Here is a 14,078-nt window from a genome sequence, read left to right as displayed (position 1 = left end):
ACTGTGTTCACTTTAATCTTTCTCTCACACATCCTTCAAAACCTGTTATTAAAAGTCTTCTAACTCTTTTTACTTTTTTGTCTTTTCTTAATTCTGGATAATGATATTTATTATTCTTCCCATACTTTGTAATTTTTGGTGGTAAACTTGATTTTCTCCTTATGATTCAGTCTCAGAGTGTCATTTATTTACCTCTTAAGATCTGTCCTCTTTTTCTTTGAATTAATATTATTAGGATATTGGTCCATTCTCTTACTTGTATATTACACCATTATCTGTGCCCAACAATGATTTCTACCTGATTTTTTTCTGTTTTGCTGAGATCACATGATTCCTTTATAGTCATCCTTGCACTGGCTGTCCGGGGTCTGAGTCCCAGCCCCCAGACTTGCCAGGAGGGAGCAGTGGGAGGCAACCAGGAGGCAGTGGCCCTACCACCCCAGCCAGCAACCAGGTCCAGAACTTGCCCACTCCAGGGGGAAGGGGCAAAAGGCCAAAGCCTCAGAGGGCTGGAGGGAGGGACCAGTCAGTCCCACCCTCCAGGGGGAAGAGAGGGGGCTAAGCAGGACAGAGGGAAAGGGCCAAGGCAGGGGGAATAGGGACCCAGCAGCAGCCCAAAAAGAGCCCTTACCAGCCAAGGAGGAGAAGCAGCCACTACAGCCCAGAGCCACACCCCAGCTAGAGGACAGCAGCCTGGCTCAGGAGTTGCTAGGAGCCAAGCCCCTCCAGGTGGAGCTGCCACAGGCATTCTGGGAGAGGAGATGGGCAGCCCCGCCCAGCATCAATGAGCAGGCAGCCCAGAAGCTGGCCAGGGCAATTCCTCGCGAGCAAGGCCAGGCAAGCTCAGCAGCACAGAAGCCGGCTGGGGCAGCTCCTCGCGAGCAAGGCCAGGCATGCTCAGCAGCACAGAAGCCGGCTGGGGCAGTTCCTCGTGAGCAAGGCCAGGCAAGCTTAGCAGTTCAAAGGCCTACTGGGGCAGCTCCTCGTGAACAAGGCCAAGGAGACCTCAGCTGGGGATGGCTCGCATTCAACCCCACCCTGCCAGCAAGGCAAGGCAGCCAAGAAGGGATTAGTGGTAGGAGGGAAACACCTGAGGGAAGGCACAGCTGGGCCAAGTCAGGAGAGGGAACAAGCGGGGCGGGGAAAGGAAACCCTATATAAGGTGGCTAGGAAGAGCTCTGAGGTGGTGGGTGTGAGTAAGGAGTGATGATGTGGAGTGAGAGCAGAGCAGTGCGAGAGCAAAGGCAAGGAGGAGAGTGGATGAAGGAGGAGGAGATGGCAGAGGCCAAGGAGGGTGAGTGGCACAGGTTGAGCAGGCCAGCGAGTGGATTGAGAGGGAGTCTGGGTGATGTATACTGCCCCTCCTTCCACAGAGGAGGGTCCTGCAGAATCCCTGCCCCCCCTTTGATGTCAGGAGCAGACCGCCCAGTGCCCCGCCCAGCAGCGGCCGCTGCAAGCCCTGACACTGGCTTTCTTTGACTTGTTGTGCTGTCCATGCTTCAAGCTACCTTTAAAGAGATTGATATCTCTTTCATGTTCTTTTGCTTTCTCTATGCCCATAGTCTCTTCACTAATTTGTCATATCATATTTATTATAATGTTTATTTTGGTTTTCCCCAAATTGAGAAACTGAAGGTGGCTTGAAATAAAAACATAACATCCAGTCTGGTTTATGGACAAGAGTGAATTCTACATTTAAAACAAATTAGAACCAGATCCATACATACAGAAATTAATAGGCCTAACATTCCAAGCTTGTATCATGATATCATCATCCAAAAGCTCTCTAAAACAGCACTGTGTTGCACAGCTTCCTGGAGGACAGTAGGGATGATTTCCTGATCCCCTTCTGGAAGGCTGTTCTAGAGCACAGGGACCCCTATAGAAAATGATCTAACTAAAATGAGACAGATCTCACAGCCCTAAGAGATGTTGAGAGGAACACAGTTCTTTCTAAAGCTTGGGCTTTCTTCCACCTTTGTTTATGACTGGACATTGCTTAGCCCATCAAATTCCTTATTAAGAGGTGTTTAAAACCTTATGTCTCAGGCCATCTCCATGTAATCTGCTGCTTCTAGTTCTTTCATTTCCAGTCTTCTTTCAAACCAGTATTTCCTAACATTTTTTCATGGAGGAATCCCTAAATTAAGTTTGCAAATCGTAGGGAACACCTACAACTATAAATATGTTTCCCTACCAGAAAAACTTGATGGTGGGGAGCATCATTCAATTACTGCTAAATTGTTAACAAGAATATTTATTTGTAAAGAGCTGCTACATATAGATAGATAGGGAAGCAGGTAGGTAGGAAGGTAGGTAGATAGAAGTCAGTTTACATAATCTTAATAACCATGATATTTTGAAGGATATTTGGAATTTTTTGTGGTATTTCAAATATTTATTTAATTATTCTATGATTTCTCATGGAACCCCTGATCATGTCCTGCAGAACCCTAAGGGTCCATAGAACACTAATTCAGAAACACTGCTTTAGACTGTGAACCTCTGAGTGTCGATTATTTTTTTAATCTAAGAAGAGGATATGGTACCTCAAAATATTGCTGTGCATTCTTTTTACAGATAGATTTTTACACATAATAAAAAATAAACAGCTATTTACTGTGAAATAGCACTATTACAGTTCCATATACATTCATGTAAAATCGGCACCGGCATAACATTTCTAGGACCCTGAGCAACTATACCAGGAGAACTTTTCAGTCTATGGTGTGGATCCAGCCCTCTTCCAAAGCGACTTCCTGCAGCCTAAGGAGCTTTTCTCCAACTTAAGAGGCTTTTTCTCCAGTGGAAGAGCCTCTAAAGTTGGGAAAAGACTCCTTAGGCTGCAGGAAGTATTCAAATTTAGCTCAGTGGAGTGGGAGGATACTGGTAGGGTACACATCAGTGACTAGTGTGATTCAGATAATTCTTGATCAGAGGAACTGATGTACTTCCACTGAGTTATGCTTAAGTTTTGGACAATGACTCATCCCTTATAGATAAGCTCTGAATTACTCACTTTTCCTTGGGACTTTAAGCAATTTTAGTGGAACAAAAAAAACACACAACCTCTTTAACCACCTCATGGGCAAATCCCAATTTCCCTGATTATATCGCTACTTGGAGCCTTAGTTTCTATGTCAATTTCAGTTTTACAGTTCCTTCTTAAATCCAAATATTTATTTTACCGAATAAAGTGTGTGTGTCTCTGCCAATTTTATTTGTTTGTTTAATTTTCACTGTTTATGCAAGTTACAGTATTTAGTTTTTCTTGATGCAGAACCAGGGTGACCATGCCATTTTGTGGTATGTCGGTTCATAGTCATGATATACATTACTTTCCCATGCAGGTTAATTTGGTGTATTCCTTATGGTAATGTGGATGTTTTGGACCAGTATAAATATAAGGTCAGATCTGAGATGAAAAACAGTGAACAAATGTTATTTAAGCACCACTCTTTTAATGATTCTTATTTTTGCTCTGTGATGATTTATTTTACTATATTATATAACAACAACAACAACAACAACAACAACAACAACAACAACAACAACAACATTCAATTTATATACCGCCCTTCAGGACAACTTAATGCAGTTTACAAAGCAGTTTACAAAGTGTTATTATTACCCCACAACAATCACCCTGTGAGGTGGGTGGGGCTGAGAGAGCTCCAGAGAACTGTGACTCGCCCAAGGTCACCCAGCTGGCTTCGTGGAGGAGTAGGGAATCAAACCTGGCTCTCCAGATTAGAGTCCTGTGCTCTTAACCACTACACCAAACTGGCCGTTGTCACACGGGCTTCTATTTAGCGTGAAAATGGCGCAATTTCCCTTCAAACACCCACCTTATTCCAACACTGATGCGATTTTCTCTCTTCTGCTTTGTGCTTGATAGTCGCGATATTTTGCGCCTCAGTGTGAATGCCTCACATCAATGTTTTTCGCCTCGCCACTCCATAGGCCCACCTTTTTTTCTCTCCTCAATCCCAGAATCCATTTCTCCCACGACTCCCCTTTTTTTTTGTAATAATGTCCTTATATCGCTATAACGACATCACACAATGAAAATTTTCTGCTGAAGAAAACAAGTAAAAATGACTGAATTGCCATTAGAGAAATTTTTATTTTAACCCAAAACCACACCTTGCTAAAAATGGCTGTGTTCAGTCATTTTCTGGTTTGTTTTTTTTAATTACGATGTTATAGCGATATAATGCCTTTATTTTTTTTGCGTGGGAAAATTTTAAACTCTGCAACCGTTCTATCCGACTTCTGCTTTCAGTTTTGCGTTACCGAGAGGATCTTAGGTGCGGAAGACTGCAGCCTCATCCAGCTGACAACAACTTCAGTTGTGCACACGGATTTCAGATTATTCAGGAAACAGCAGTAGATTAGGAAGCTAATGTTATTCCGTTATAGCGGAATTAAACGCCAAAAAAAGGGGGGGAGCTGCTTCTGCGCCCATTAGAGAGAACGGAACAGAGCGCTTAGGTGTGGACAGCTGGGAGCGCGAAGAAATGCGAGGTGACCCAAAGGAACGTTACTGTGCCGATATCAGCGATGACGCTATATGCTGTAAATTTAACGGAACAGATGCCCATGTGATGACGGCCCAGTAGTCTTCAGCCCATACAATGCGGAACCCCATTTTGTGGCTCTTGAACCATACAAAGCTGTCATTTTGGGCTGCTTTTCAGAAGGACCTACTGTTTCTGTGTATGGGTAGAGATCAAAGGCAACTTGCCTCCTACTTCCTGCTAGTGGAGTGGCAGGGTCAGCAGTTTCACTACTCTCCCCAATTTGTGTTCCCTCTTCCATTGTGAAGTCATAATTCTGACTCCTCCTCTTCCTCTTCTTTTCCTGTTGTATGACTCATATGATTGTGACATGTTTGATTTCTTGTCACATGCATGTAGTTCAGTGTGTTTCATGCTGCTTCTTGGAGATGAAAGGTTGGTTCTGTGTTTGGAAATATTGAAGGCTGCTATTGTAGGCAATTATGTTTAGGAGACAGTTATGGTATTCAGAATAAAATAATGGAATCCAAAGATAGTATTTATAATATCCTGTATGTCACATGCAGGGAATATGCAACAGTTTCTCGGTTCACTGAACTAAGCTTAACTTTTTGTGCCTCTAGCAGAGAAATGAGTGAAATTTAGCAGATCACCACATGTTACATAATAGTTGCCATAATAGTCCCTGGTTTTTCTTTGCTGTGTTTCACTTGCAAACGAGCATAATTCTAGAAATATTTTTTTAAAATTTTCTTCTCTATAATATTATATAAGGATTGTGATTTTAGTACAGTTGAAGTGCATTTACATAACTTGAGCATGTGGCTGCTATGCACTACAGAGTTAGTTTGGTTAAAATACTTGGAGAACCTCTGTTTTTATAACTACAAGTGGGGACCTTGCAGGGAGGAGAGGTCGCATTCCCCTTGCCTTTCTGTCTCTAGGAATCTCCAACAATGTTTATGGCCAGGGATTATTCCCTTAAAGAACTCTCAAAATAAGTCAGGCAGATGCTCAACCGGAAAGGTTTTTTTTTTAATTAAAGAGAAATGAAAAGGGAGATGTACAGAAAACCACACACAGCACACATATAACAACAACAACAACAACAACAACAACATTCGATTTATATACCGCCCTTCAGGACAACTTAATGCCCACTCAGAGCGGTTTACAAAGTGTTGTTATTACCCCACAACAATCACCCTGTGAGGTGGGTGGGGCTGAGAGAGCTCCAGAGAAGTGTGACTTGCCCAAGGTCACCCAGCTGGCTTCGTGGAGGAGTGGGGAATCAAACCCGGCTCTCCAGATTAGAGTCCCGTGCTCTTAACCACTACACCAAACTGGGCTATATAAGGCTAACTAAGAAAATCAAAGAGGAAAGGGGGCAAAAGCAGTTTCAGGGAGAGCGATAGTTACCAGTTTTGAAGACAAAGGTTCATGGAGGCAGCAGCAAAACGACCAGTGTTTCATGAGAAGAGAAGAAGCCCAAATGGATTTGGGGGTTTATGGCAGGTCCCAAGACACACACACACCCAGCACATGACACCCTTGCCCCCCAAACTGTGGCTTAATGGCTGTCTCCGGAGGTGAACAGTAAGTTGGGGGAGGTTTTATGGTTCCTGTCTGAGGTAGACTATAGGTGAAAAAGTGTTTGATGACCCTTTAAGCACTGGACAGGAAAAGCTACCAGGTTTGCTGAATAGCTTTGATTAGGGTAGATGGGTGAGGTGGAGTGAGATCAGGCATTGACAAGTTAAGGCAGGGGTTTCCTGGGAGCCTCATTGTTTTAAGAAATGTGTCTCTGGGACGTGGAGGGGCATCAGTCAATCAGCTGTTCTTACTCACATTCTGGTAGTTTTCCAGACTTCCACCAGCTGGCATCCACTCTGGGCTAGACAGAACCTTGGACTTATGATATATGAGGAAGGGGTGTTTATGATATTTCATCTATAAACTGTCCTCTTAGCATGAGGAGATCTGACTGCTAACACCCCCACCATCTATCCACTCACCCATCCTCCCTGTCTCACTCAGTAGGCCTGCCAGTCACCAGCCAGAATGCTCAGCTGAAGTGCTGTAACTACCTGCCTGTTAGAGCAGCTACCCATTCCCTGCTCTTCTTAAGCAATGGGAGGACAGCAGCAACATCTCCTTGCTTGCCTTGCTCAGTAGAGGTGTATTATCTGCACATGTGCCAACCACGTTACTCTGTTTTGGGGGATTTAAACCCTCTGCTCCATTCTTTTCCAGTTTTCAGATTTTTTGCCAAACTTGGGGGGTCCCCCATGTTTAGAGAAAAGTCTCCCTTGTTTCTGTGTAACCCTGATCCGCAGATTTAAGTATTCACAGATGTAGTAGATTATTATAATGTTAGTAGAATTATATTAGTAGAATATATAGTGCCACTTTCATGTTAAAGTCTGACTGTGTAGTCTTTCAAAATATGTCAAGAAAAACATTAATGAAAATTTTCAACATTCTGACTTCCTAACTGTGTTGTCAGAAGCTGCTTTTTCCAATTATTGGGGGAAGACAAATAACACATTTGCTCTGAGCATTGAATATAAACTGTAAAAATTGAATTATTCAGGAGGGCTTCTTTACACAGGTAATAGGAGTGTTCAGTCTGTGGTTGCATTGTGGAGGCAGGCAATGGAAAACCACCTCTAACTATCTTTTGCCATGAAAACACTGTGGGGTTGCCATAAAGTCACCTGGGACTTGATTGCATAAAAAGGGGGAGGGGCTGTAGTGTAATGAAATGGTTTAGAAAGATGTTTTGGTAAAGGGATGAAGACTGTGTACTGTACTCCTGTGTATAGTACATACTTTTTATTTCTGTAAGTATACTCCTGTATAATTTCTGTATCATTTATTGTGTCATGTTTAAATGCATATGCTTGTTTTTGCGTTTCTTCAGTTCTCTTTCATATTTCTGCTTATTTTCAGATTTCTGCAATCCAAATCTTATTGCATTGTTTATTGGATCTCCCATCTTTTTGATCGTATTGACTTACACTGTGTAATCCACCTTGAGTCTCAGTGAGAAAGGTGGACTATTTGTAGAATATGATTAATGTACATATAAAGTTATATAAAGAAAATACAGGTCAAGTATTGTTTCCTATGCTGTACATATATGCTGAACATCCATTATTTTGTGGATCCTCACAACAGCCTCATCAGGCAGACCCAGCATTCTTAACTGCCCCTTGTTGAAAATTGTCATGGCAGATTAAAGACAGATTTGTTCAATTTATGTAGAGGTATTTGCTTATGCTTGCCCATAGGTTTAAATCTTATTGAACATGTAGAAAACTAAGTGAATTGGTACATTTGAGCTATGCTGGGCATGATATATTTTATTTTTAAAAAGAAATTCTATCTTGCTGTTTGGTAAAATCCTCAAAGCAACTTACATAAAATTATAGTATATACGAGATTCAAAATGGAATAATCAGAAACAGCCATCAGGCAATATCAAAGATAATCACATTTTGCTTTTAAAGAAGGATGTGGGCATGGCTCTTCAAAATTAATCTAAAGAGAATATACTCCCATAAATCTATTTTTATCTCATTGATCATATACATCATGAAACTAGAGTGGCAAGTGAAGGAATATCTTTGTGTGTTTTGTGTATTCAAGCTTTATCTTTGTTGAAAGGTTTAGAGTTGAGTATAAACAGACATTCCAAAAAAGTTCAACTTCTAACATTTTTCTGCCCAAGTTGAAGTATAAGCAAGTGACTCGGAGGAAACTGTATTCTTTGTTTTGGCTAATATTAGAAGAAATGTTACTCTACTGAAAAAAGAAGCATTGAGGACAGATAGAAGGATTAAGAAAGAAAAAAAGTGTCCAGGATAGAGTGACAAGAGATGATGCTAGTTAGTGCTCATCACAGGTAAGATGGGGAGAGAATGGCCAGTATCCGAACCATCTGGAGTAGAGATGGGCAAGAAATGAACCATGGAACAAAATTCCATATGGAATGGCTGGTTCGTTTGCAGCGAAACATGCGTTCCATGGGAACACATGTTTATGGAACAAACAAATTTTCCCAGCCATTCTGTGGCCGGGTTCAGCCCATTGGCTGAACCCAGCGCAGGGTCTGTGAAACTGACAGCCCCTGTGCAGGAGAAAGGGGCTGTCAGTTTCACAGACCCCGCTCTGGGTTCAGGCAGTGGGCGGAAACCAGTGCGGGGGTCTGTGAAACTGACAGCCTCTTTCTCCTGCTGCCTGGGCTGTCAGTTTCACTGACCCTGCAGTGCGGGGTCTGTAAAGCTGACAGCCCGGGCAGCAGGAGAAAGAAGCTGCCATTTCACAGACCCCACGCTTGAACCGGCTCGGGGTCTGTGAAATGACAGCTTCTTTCTCCTATTCCAAGAGCAGTAGGAAAAGAGGCTGTCATTTCACAGACCCCGCGCTGGAACCAGCGCAGGGGCTGTGAAATGACAGCCTCTTTTCCTGATGCCCAGGCTGTCAATTTTACAGACAGCCCAGGCAGCAGAAGAAAGGGGCTGTCTGTTTCAAACACCCTGCACTGGCTTCAGCAGCTGGTGCAGGGCGGTTGAAATGCCACGGAACAATGAACCACAAACTGGGAAAAAGTCAGAAGTTCGTGGTTCGAGGTTCCGTGGAATGCTGTGAACTACGAATCACGTGGTTTGGGGGGTTTTTTTGGTTTGTGCCCATCTCTAATCTGGAGAAAGAAGCAACAATGTTACCTATGTCAAAGCATTTAGAGTGGGAAAATGACAGTGGGAAAATGCCCAAAGGATGCAACATCGAGTTGGAACCAGACAGTGAAGGACATGAAGACATGTGTTGTGAAATATGTGTTGCCTAAATTTACAATCAGTTAAGCAGGAGGTAGGTCAGGGGAAAAAATAATAAACAAGCATCGGCTGAGAGTCAGATATGTCAGGTAATTTTTCCGTAATCGATTTCAAATGAAGAAATATTGGTGGCTGCTATCAAAGAGAGTGTTAAAAACAGACTAAGTTATGATCAACTACTTGATGTTAATAATGTTAAGCATTGTAAATACCGGATACCAAGGGTTGGTGCAGAGAAAATGCTGACTCTTTCTTAACAGTGGTTAAAGAGGTGAAAAGTCTTTCCCAGAAATGCATATTCCCTCTCTCACCACCTTAAGGCAATGTTGGCACCAGTCTTAACTATGGTTAAAACTAACCAGGATCTAAAACTAGCATTGAATGATGGCTTTGGATTCTGGTTAAGCAAGAAGTTTGGTTAGCATTAGCCACAGTTCATGTTGGTACTAGTTACTGTTGGTACCAATGTTCATCTTCGTTCTTCTGTGCCTCCACACACATGGGGACTGCGCAGGCGCAGGCCAGCCGCCGGAGAATTCTTTAACGCTTCTATAGCTCCGAAGGGGCCGTTTGTCGCGCGCCTCAGCGACCGTTTTCCCGCCCAAATGGTCACGTCTTCCTAGCGACCAACGGCCCCTTCCCTCAGTTCTCTTCTTGCTGCCGCTTGGAGAGAACGTCTGCTTTGCAGCTCCGTGCTTTAGTGCTTTATTGCTTGATCTGGTGAATTTGGTTTTTTGACTTCGGACTTGACTACTCTTCGTCTTTCTGATTTGGATCTTGTTCTGGACTCGGTAATTAGAATCGGACTGTTTGACTACTCTTTTGCCCGACCCTATTATGGCTTCCAAGGCTTTGTTCAAGCACTGTATTCAGTGCCACACAAAAATGGCCCAGACCGATGGCCATGAGTTGTGTTTATTTTGCCTGGGGGAGACCCACAACGTTTCGGCCTGTAAAATATGCCAGGGCTTTACCCACAAGGCCCGGCAGGAGTGCAAGGCCCGCTTGAACTCCTCCTTGTGGCAGAAGGTCATGTCCGAGGGTACTCCGCTGCCTTCCCCCACGGCTGGCCCTAGCCCCTCTGCTGAAAAGCGTTCCCGAGCTTGCTCAGTGGCATCAACAAAGTCGGCGTCGAGATCTCGGCCGACGAGTGCTGCGGCGTCGAGAGCGGCCTCTCCAGCGCAGGGATCAGTGAGACCGCCCCGTAGCGCTTCTTCGACTCGATCGGATCCGAGGGCTTTGGACTTGGAACCGAGGAGCGCGGACCCAAGGCCATTGATGGATCCGACGGCTGGTGCGGCGCTGAGACCACAGCTCGCCACCGGGAAGCCGACCCCGAGGAAGGTGTCAGATCCGAAGCATTGTGATCCCTAGTGATCACTCCCCGGCTGCGGATCCGAGCCCGCCAACCCACCATCGGATCTGACCTTCACCTGCTCCAGCTGCGCTCCGGTCCCCGGCGGCTTCCACCCATAGCCGGCGCAGTTCTGAAGCGGGGAGCGTCGGTTCCGGGTGCTCCATTGTTACCAGAACTGCTCTTTATTATAAGGGGAAATTAGCTTTAGCAGTCTGTAACTTAAAATTAGCGCGGATCTTAACCTATGTCTACGGAGGTCCCGATTCCAGACACTCTAGTGAAAAAGAGGCAGACTACAAATAGGTTCCAAACACGTGTATTTGCTAACAATGTGGCGTAAGCCTAAACTTGCACAAGCATACAAGAGAACATACAAGATCTAAGAAATACAGAGTAGGAAATACAGAGACTTTCGCATTAGCAGGTTCCCAACGATGGTGGGGAGTACTCACTTATCCTGAAGCGAAGCAGAGACACAACAGCGAGGTGGCCCAATGCCAGCACTGGGACCACGGGCGGACAGCAAGGGGTTCTGGATAGGATGGCACGCGCACCGAGTGGTCTGAGAGACCAGCTTAAATACCCCAAAACGTACCCTGGGGCTGGTGCTGTACTTGGTGATTCTCACAGATTAAGACAAAGGTTCTAATGGGTTACTGAATGGCTTGGATGGGCCACTTTGGTAATCAGATTGTGATAAGTGACACCTCAGGAAGAGGGGACAAAAGAGGGAGGGGGAAATCCAAGTGGGCTGAAAGGATGTTCCAGCGGACAGGGCTTGTCCTGATGTTATCAGCTCTGGAATGCGGAGGTTTCTTTGAGATGCATTCTCTAAGTGCTTGGGATGGTCGGCACTTAGTTCCTTCTCCGGGGCGGCTCCTAAGATATGCAGAGCGGGGCGAGGTACTCTCGCTGCGGACGTGGTGTGCCCGCTTCGCCGAAATGGCTTCTCAAAGCAGTCTTCTTCCCTGGGTCTTCTGGGTGCCTGAGAACATGGATGCCGGCTGGGCATAGCTGGGGTTGGATAGCAGGCTGCCCGGTAGCGAGGGCAAGCTCGGGGACCGGCTCGCGGGACGCTCCAGGTGGGAACTGACCAGGGAGCGCCTAGCCAGGCTCGCTGGAGGTTTCCCCGGCAGGCGCCCGGCTGCTAGCAGCGGCTTGGGCCCATATGAGGCAGGCTTCCATGGAGGCAGGGGAAACAGCACACAAAACACAGTCCAAAGCAGGGAACAGGCACGGTCCGTGGCAGATGGCAATGCAGGCACGGGGCACACTTGTAACGCAGTCCAAAGCACACACTGGGAAGTCCAGGTACAGGGCAGGGCAGGGCTGCCCAGAAAAAGAGTCCTTTGTGCAGTTATCCAAACATGGAGTCAGTAAACTACACAGTCTATTGCAGTAGCAAGGTAATAAAACAGCAGACAGGAAACTGACACGTGTATCAGGACACACACGTGCAAGGCAATCTTTGTGTAGCAGTGAAACAGCAACGCAGGAAACTTTAACACAGTTCATGGCAGGCTTTAAAGCATGAGAGGGGGCCTACTTGGCAACACCATGGAGTCTCGCCATCGTCAGGCCTCGTACATCCCCCTGGCCTACCATTGCCACTGGAAGGGGGCCCCTGCTGGATTCGAATTGTTGGAACTGAGGCCATCCACCTCAGGGCAGGGTTGGCTGCCTCCACCATATCGGGGAGACGAGTCGGTGATTGGTTCCGATGAGGAGGAGGCTGAGAGTATCGGGGACTACAGGTCGGAGTCGTGGTTGGAGCCGTCCCCAGACGACAACGTGGCACCCAATACCAGCTCCCCTTACGAGGATCTTCGGATCTACTCCGACCAGATGGCTCGCATGGCAAAAGCCCTTGAGATGGATATCTCCTCGGCCACGCCACAGACCAAGGATAAGCTCCTGCGTCGGATCTACGGGGACAACCCGGCGACGGTGGGCTTCCCCATGCTGGAAGGGGTAGAAGAGATTGTGGAGAAAGTGTGGAAGGTGCCCTGTGACCAACCTGCTACATCGAAAAGAATAGAGCAGATGTACAAGATCAAGCAGGTCACCTGGCAGTCATTGGCAAGACACCCTCCACCCTCCTCATTGGTTGCCGAGGAGATCCAGCCTCGTCGGTCGGGCCCCTCTTCTGCACCCCCGGATAAAGAGGGCAGAAAGATCGACATGATGGGTAGGCGCCAGTACTCTATCTCCTCCCTGGGCCTCAGGATTGCCAACAACCAAACAATCATGGCTGGCTACCAACTTTATCTATGGGAGAAGCTGGCGTCCTACGTCGGGGACTTGCCACCTGACAAAAAAGCTGTGGTGTCCCTGCTCCAGATGGAGGCTGTTCGGCTGTCCAAGCAGCAAATGAACGCTGGGAGCCATGCTGCCGACACTGCTGCGCGTGGGATGGCTTCGGCAGTGGTCCTCAGACGTCACTCCTGGCTTAGGTCAACGGCTCTATCGCAGGAGGTGAGGTCTAGGATCGAGGGCCTACCTTTTGAAGGAGATTCTCTGTTTTCTACCACGACTGATGAGGCCCTCAAGAAGAAAAAAGAGGACAGGCAGATGGCACGGTCCTTGGGGTTGGCACCAGTGGATAAACCTGCACCCAGGCCACGGTACGCTGCACGGTACATACCGTATCACTACCAGGGCAGGTACCAGCAACAGCGGCCATTTTACCAGCAGTACCCTGCCTACCCTCAGCGGCACTACACTCCTGCCCAGCAGCCTAGGAGGCGTAGGCCTTTCAAACCTCGTGCTCATCAACCCGTGGCCCAGCAGAAGGATCAGCAGGGTCCTGGAAGGCAATATTGATGGGACGATCCAGCCGCATCCCCGAACTTTTCCGAAAGGCTTAGGCCTTTCATCTTTGACTGGGAGTCAATAACATCTGACTCATGGGTCTTAATGATCGTTGATGTGGGATACGGGCTGGAATTTTTGGAACTGCCTAGGTGTAGTTCACCTCTAACGGCTGTAAATAATACTATGGCAGAGCTAGATGCGGAAATAGTGTCGCTCTTGGCCAAGGGTGCTGTGGAAGAAATGGCCTATGAGGAATCTGTAAGGGGGTTCTTCTCTAGGTTCTTCCTGGTCCCCAAGAAGGATGGGGGTTTATGCCCCATTCTAGATTTGAGGGGCCTTAATGCCTTTTTAAAGGTTACTAAGTTCAAGATGGTCACTCTGTCAACTGTGATCTCATTGCTAAAGAAAGGGGATTGGTTTGCTGTCCTCGATTTGAAGGACGCTTATTTTCATGTGGGGATACGTGAGGAGCACAGGAAATACCTGAGCTTTGTTTACCGGCAAAGGGTTTTCCGGTATAAGGTGCTGCCCTTCAGTCTATCCACG

General features: G+C 46.3%; 1 protein-coding gene across 2 annotated transcripts in view; it reads left to right on the top strand.

The window, feature by feature from the left end:
* Nucleotides 1-14,078, top strand: part of NT5C2 (5'-nucleotidase, cytosolic II) — a 127,997-nt gene that overhangs the window by 35,839 nt on the left and 78,080 nt on the right. The gene's annotated exons all lie outside the window — the stretch shown is intronic.

Source organism: Eublepharis macularius, chromosome 6 (genome assembly GCF_028583425.1).
Source record: "Eublepharis macularius isolate TG4126 chromosome 6, MPM_Emac_v1.0, whole genome shotgun sequence".
Lineage (NCBI taxonomy): Eukaryota > Metazoa > Chordata > Lepidosauria > Squamata > Eublepharidae > Eublepharis > Eublepharis macularius.
This window is presented reverse-complemented; position numbering and strand designations above follow the sequence as displayed.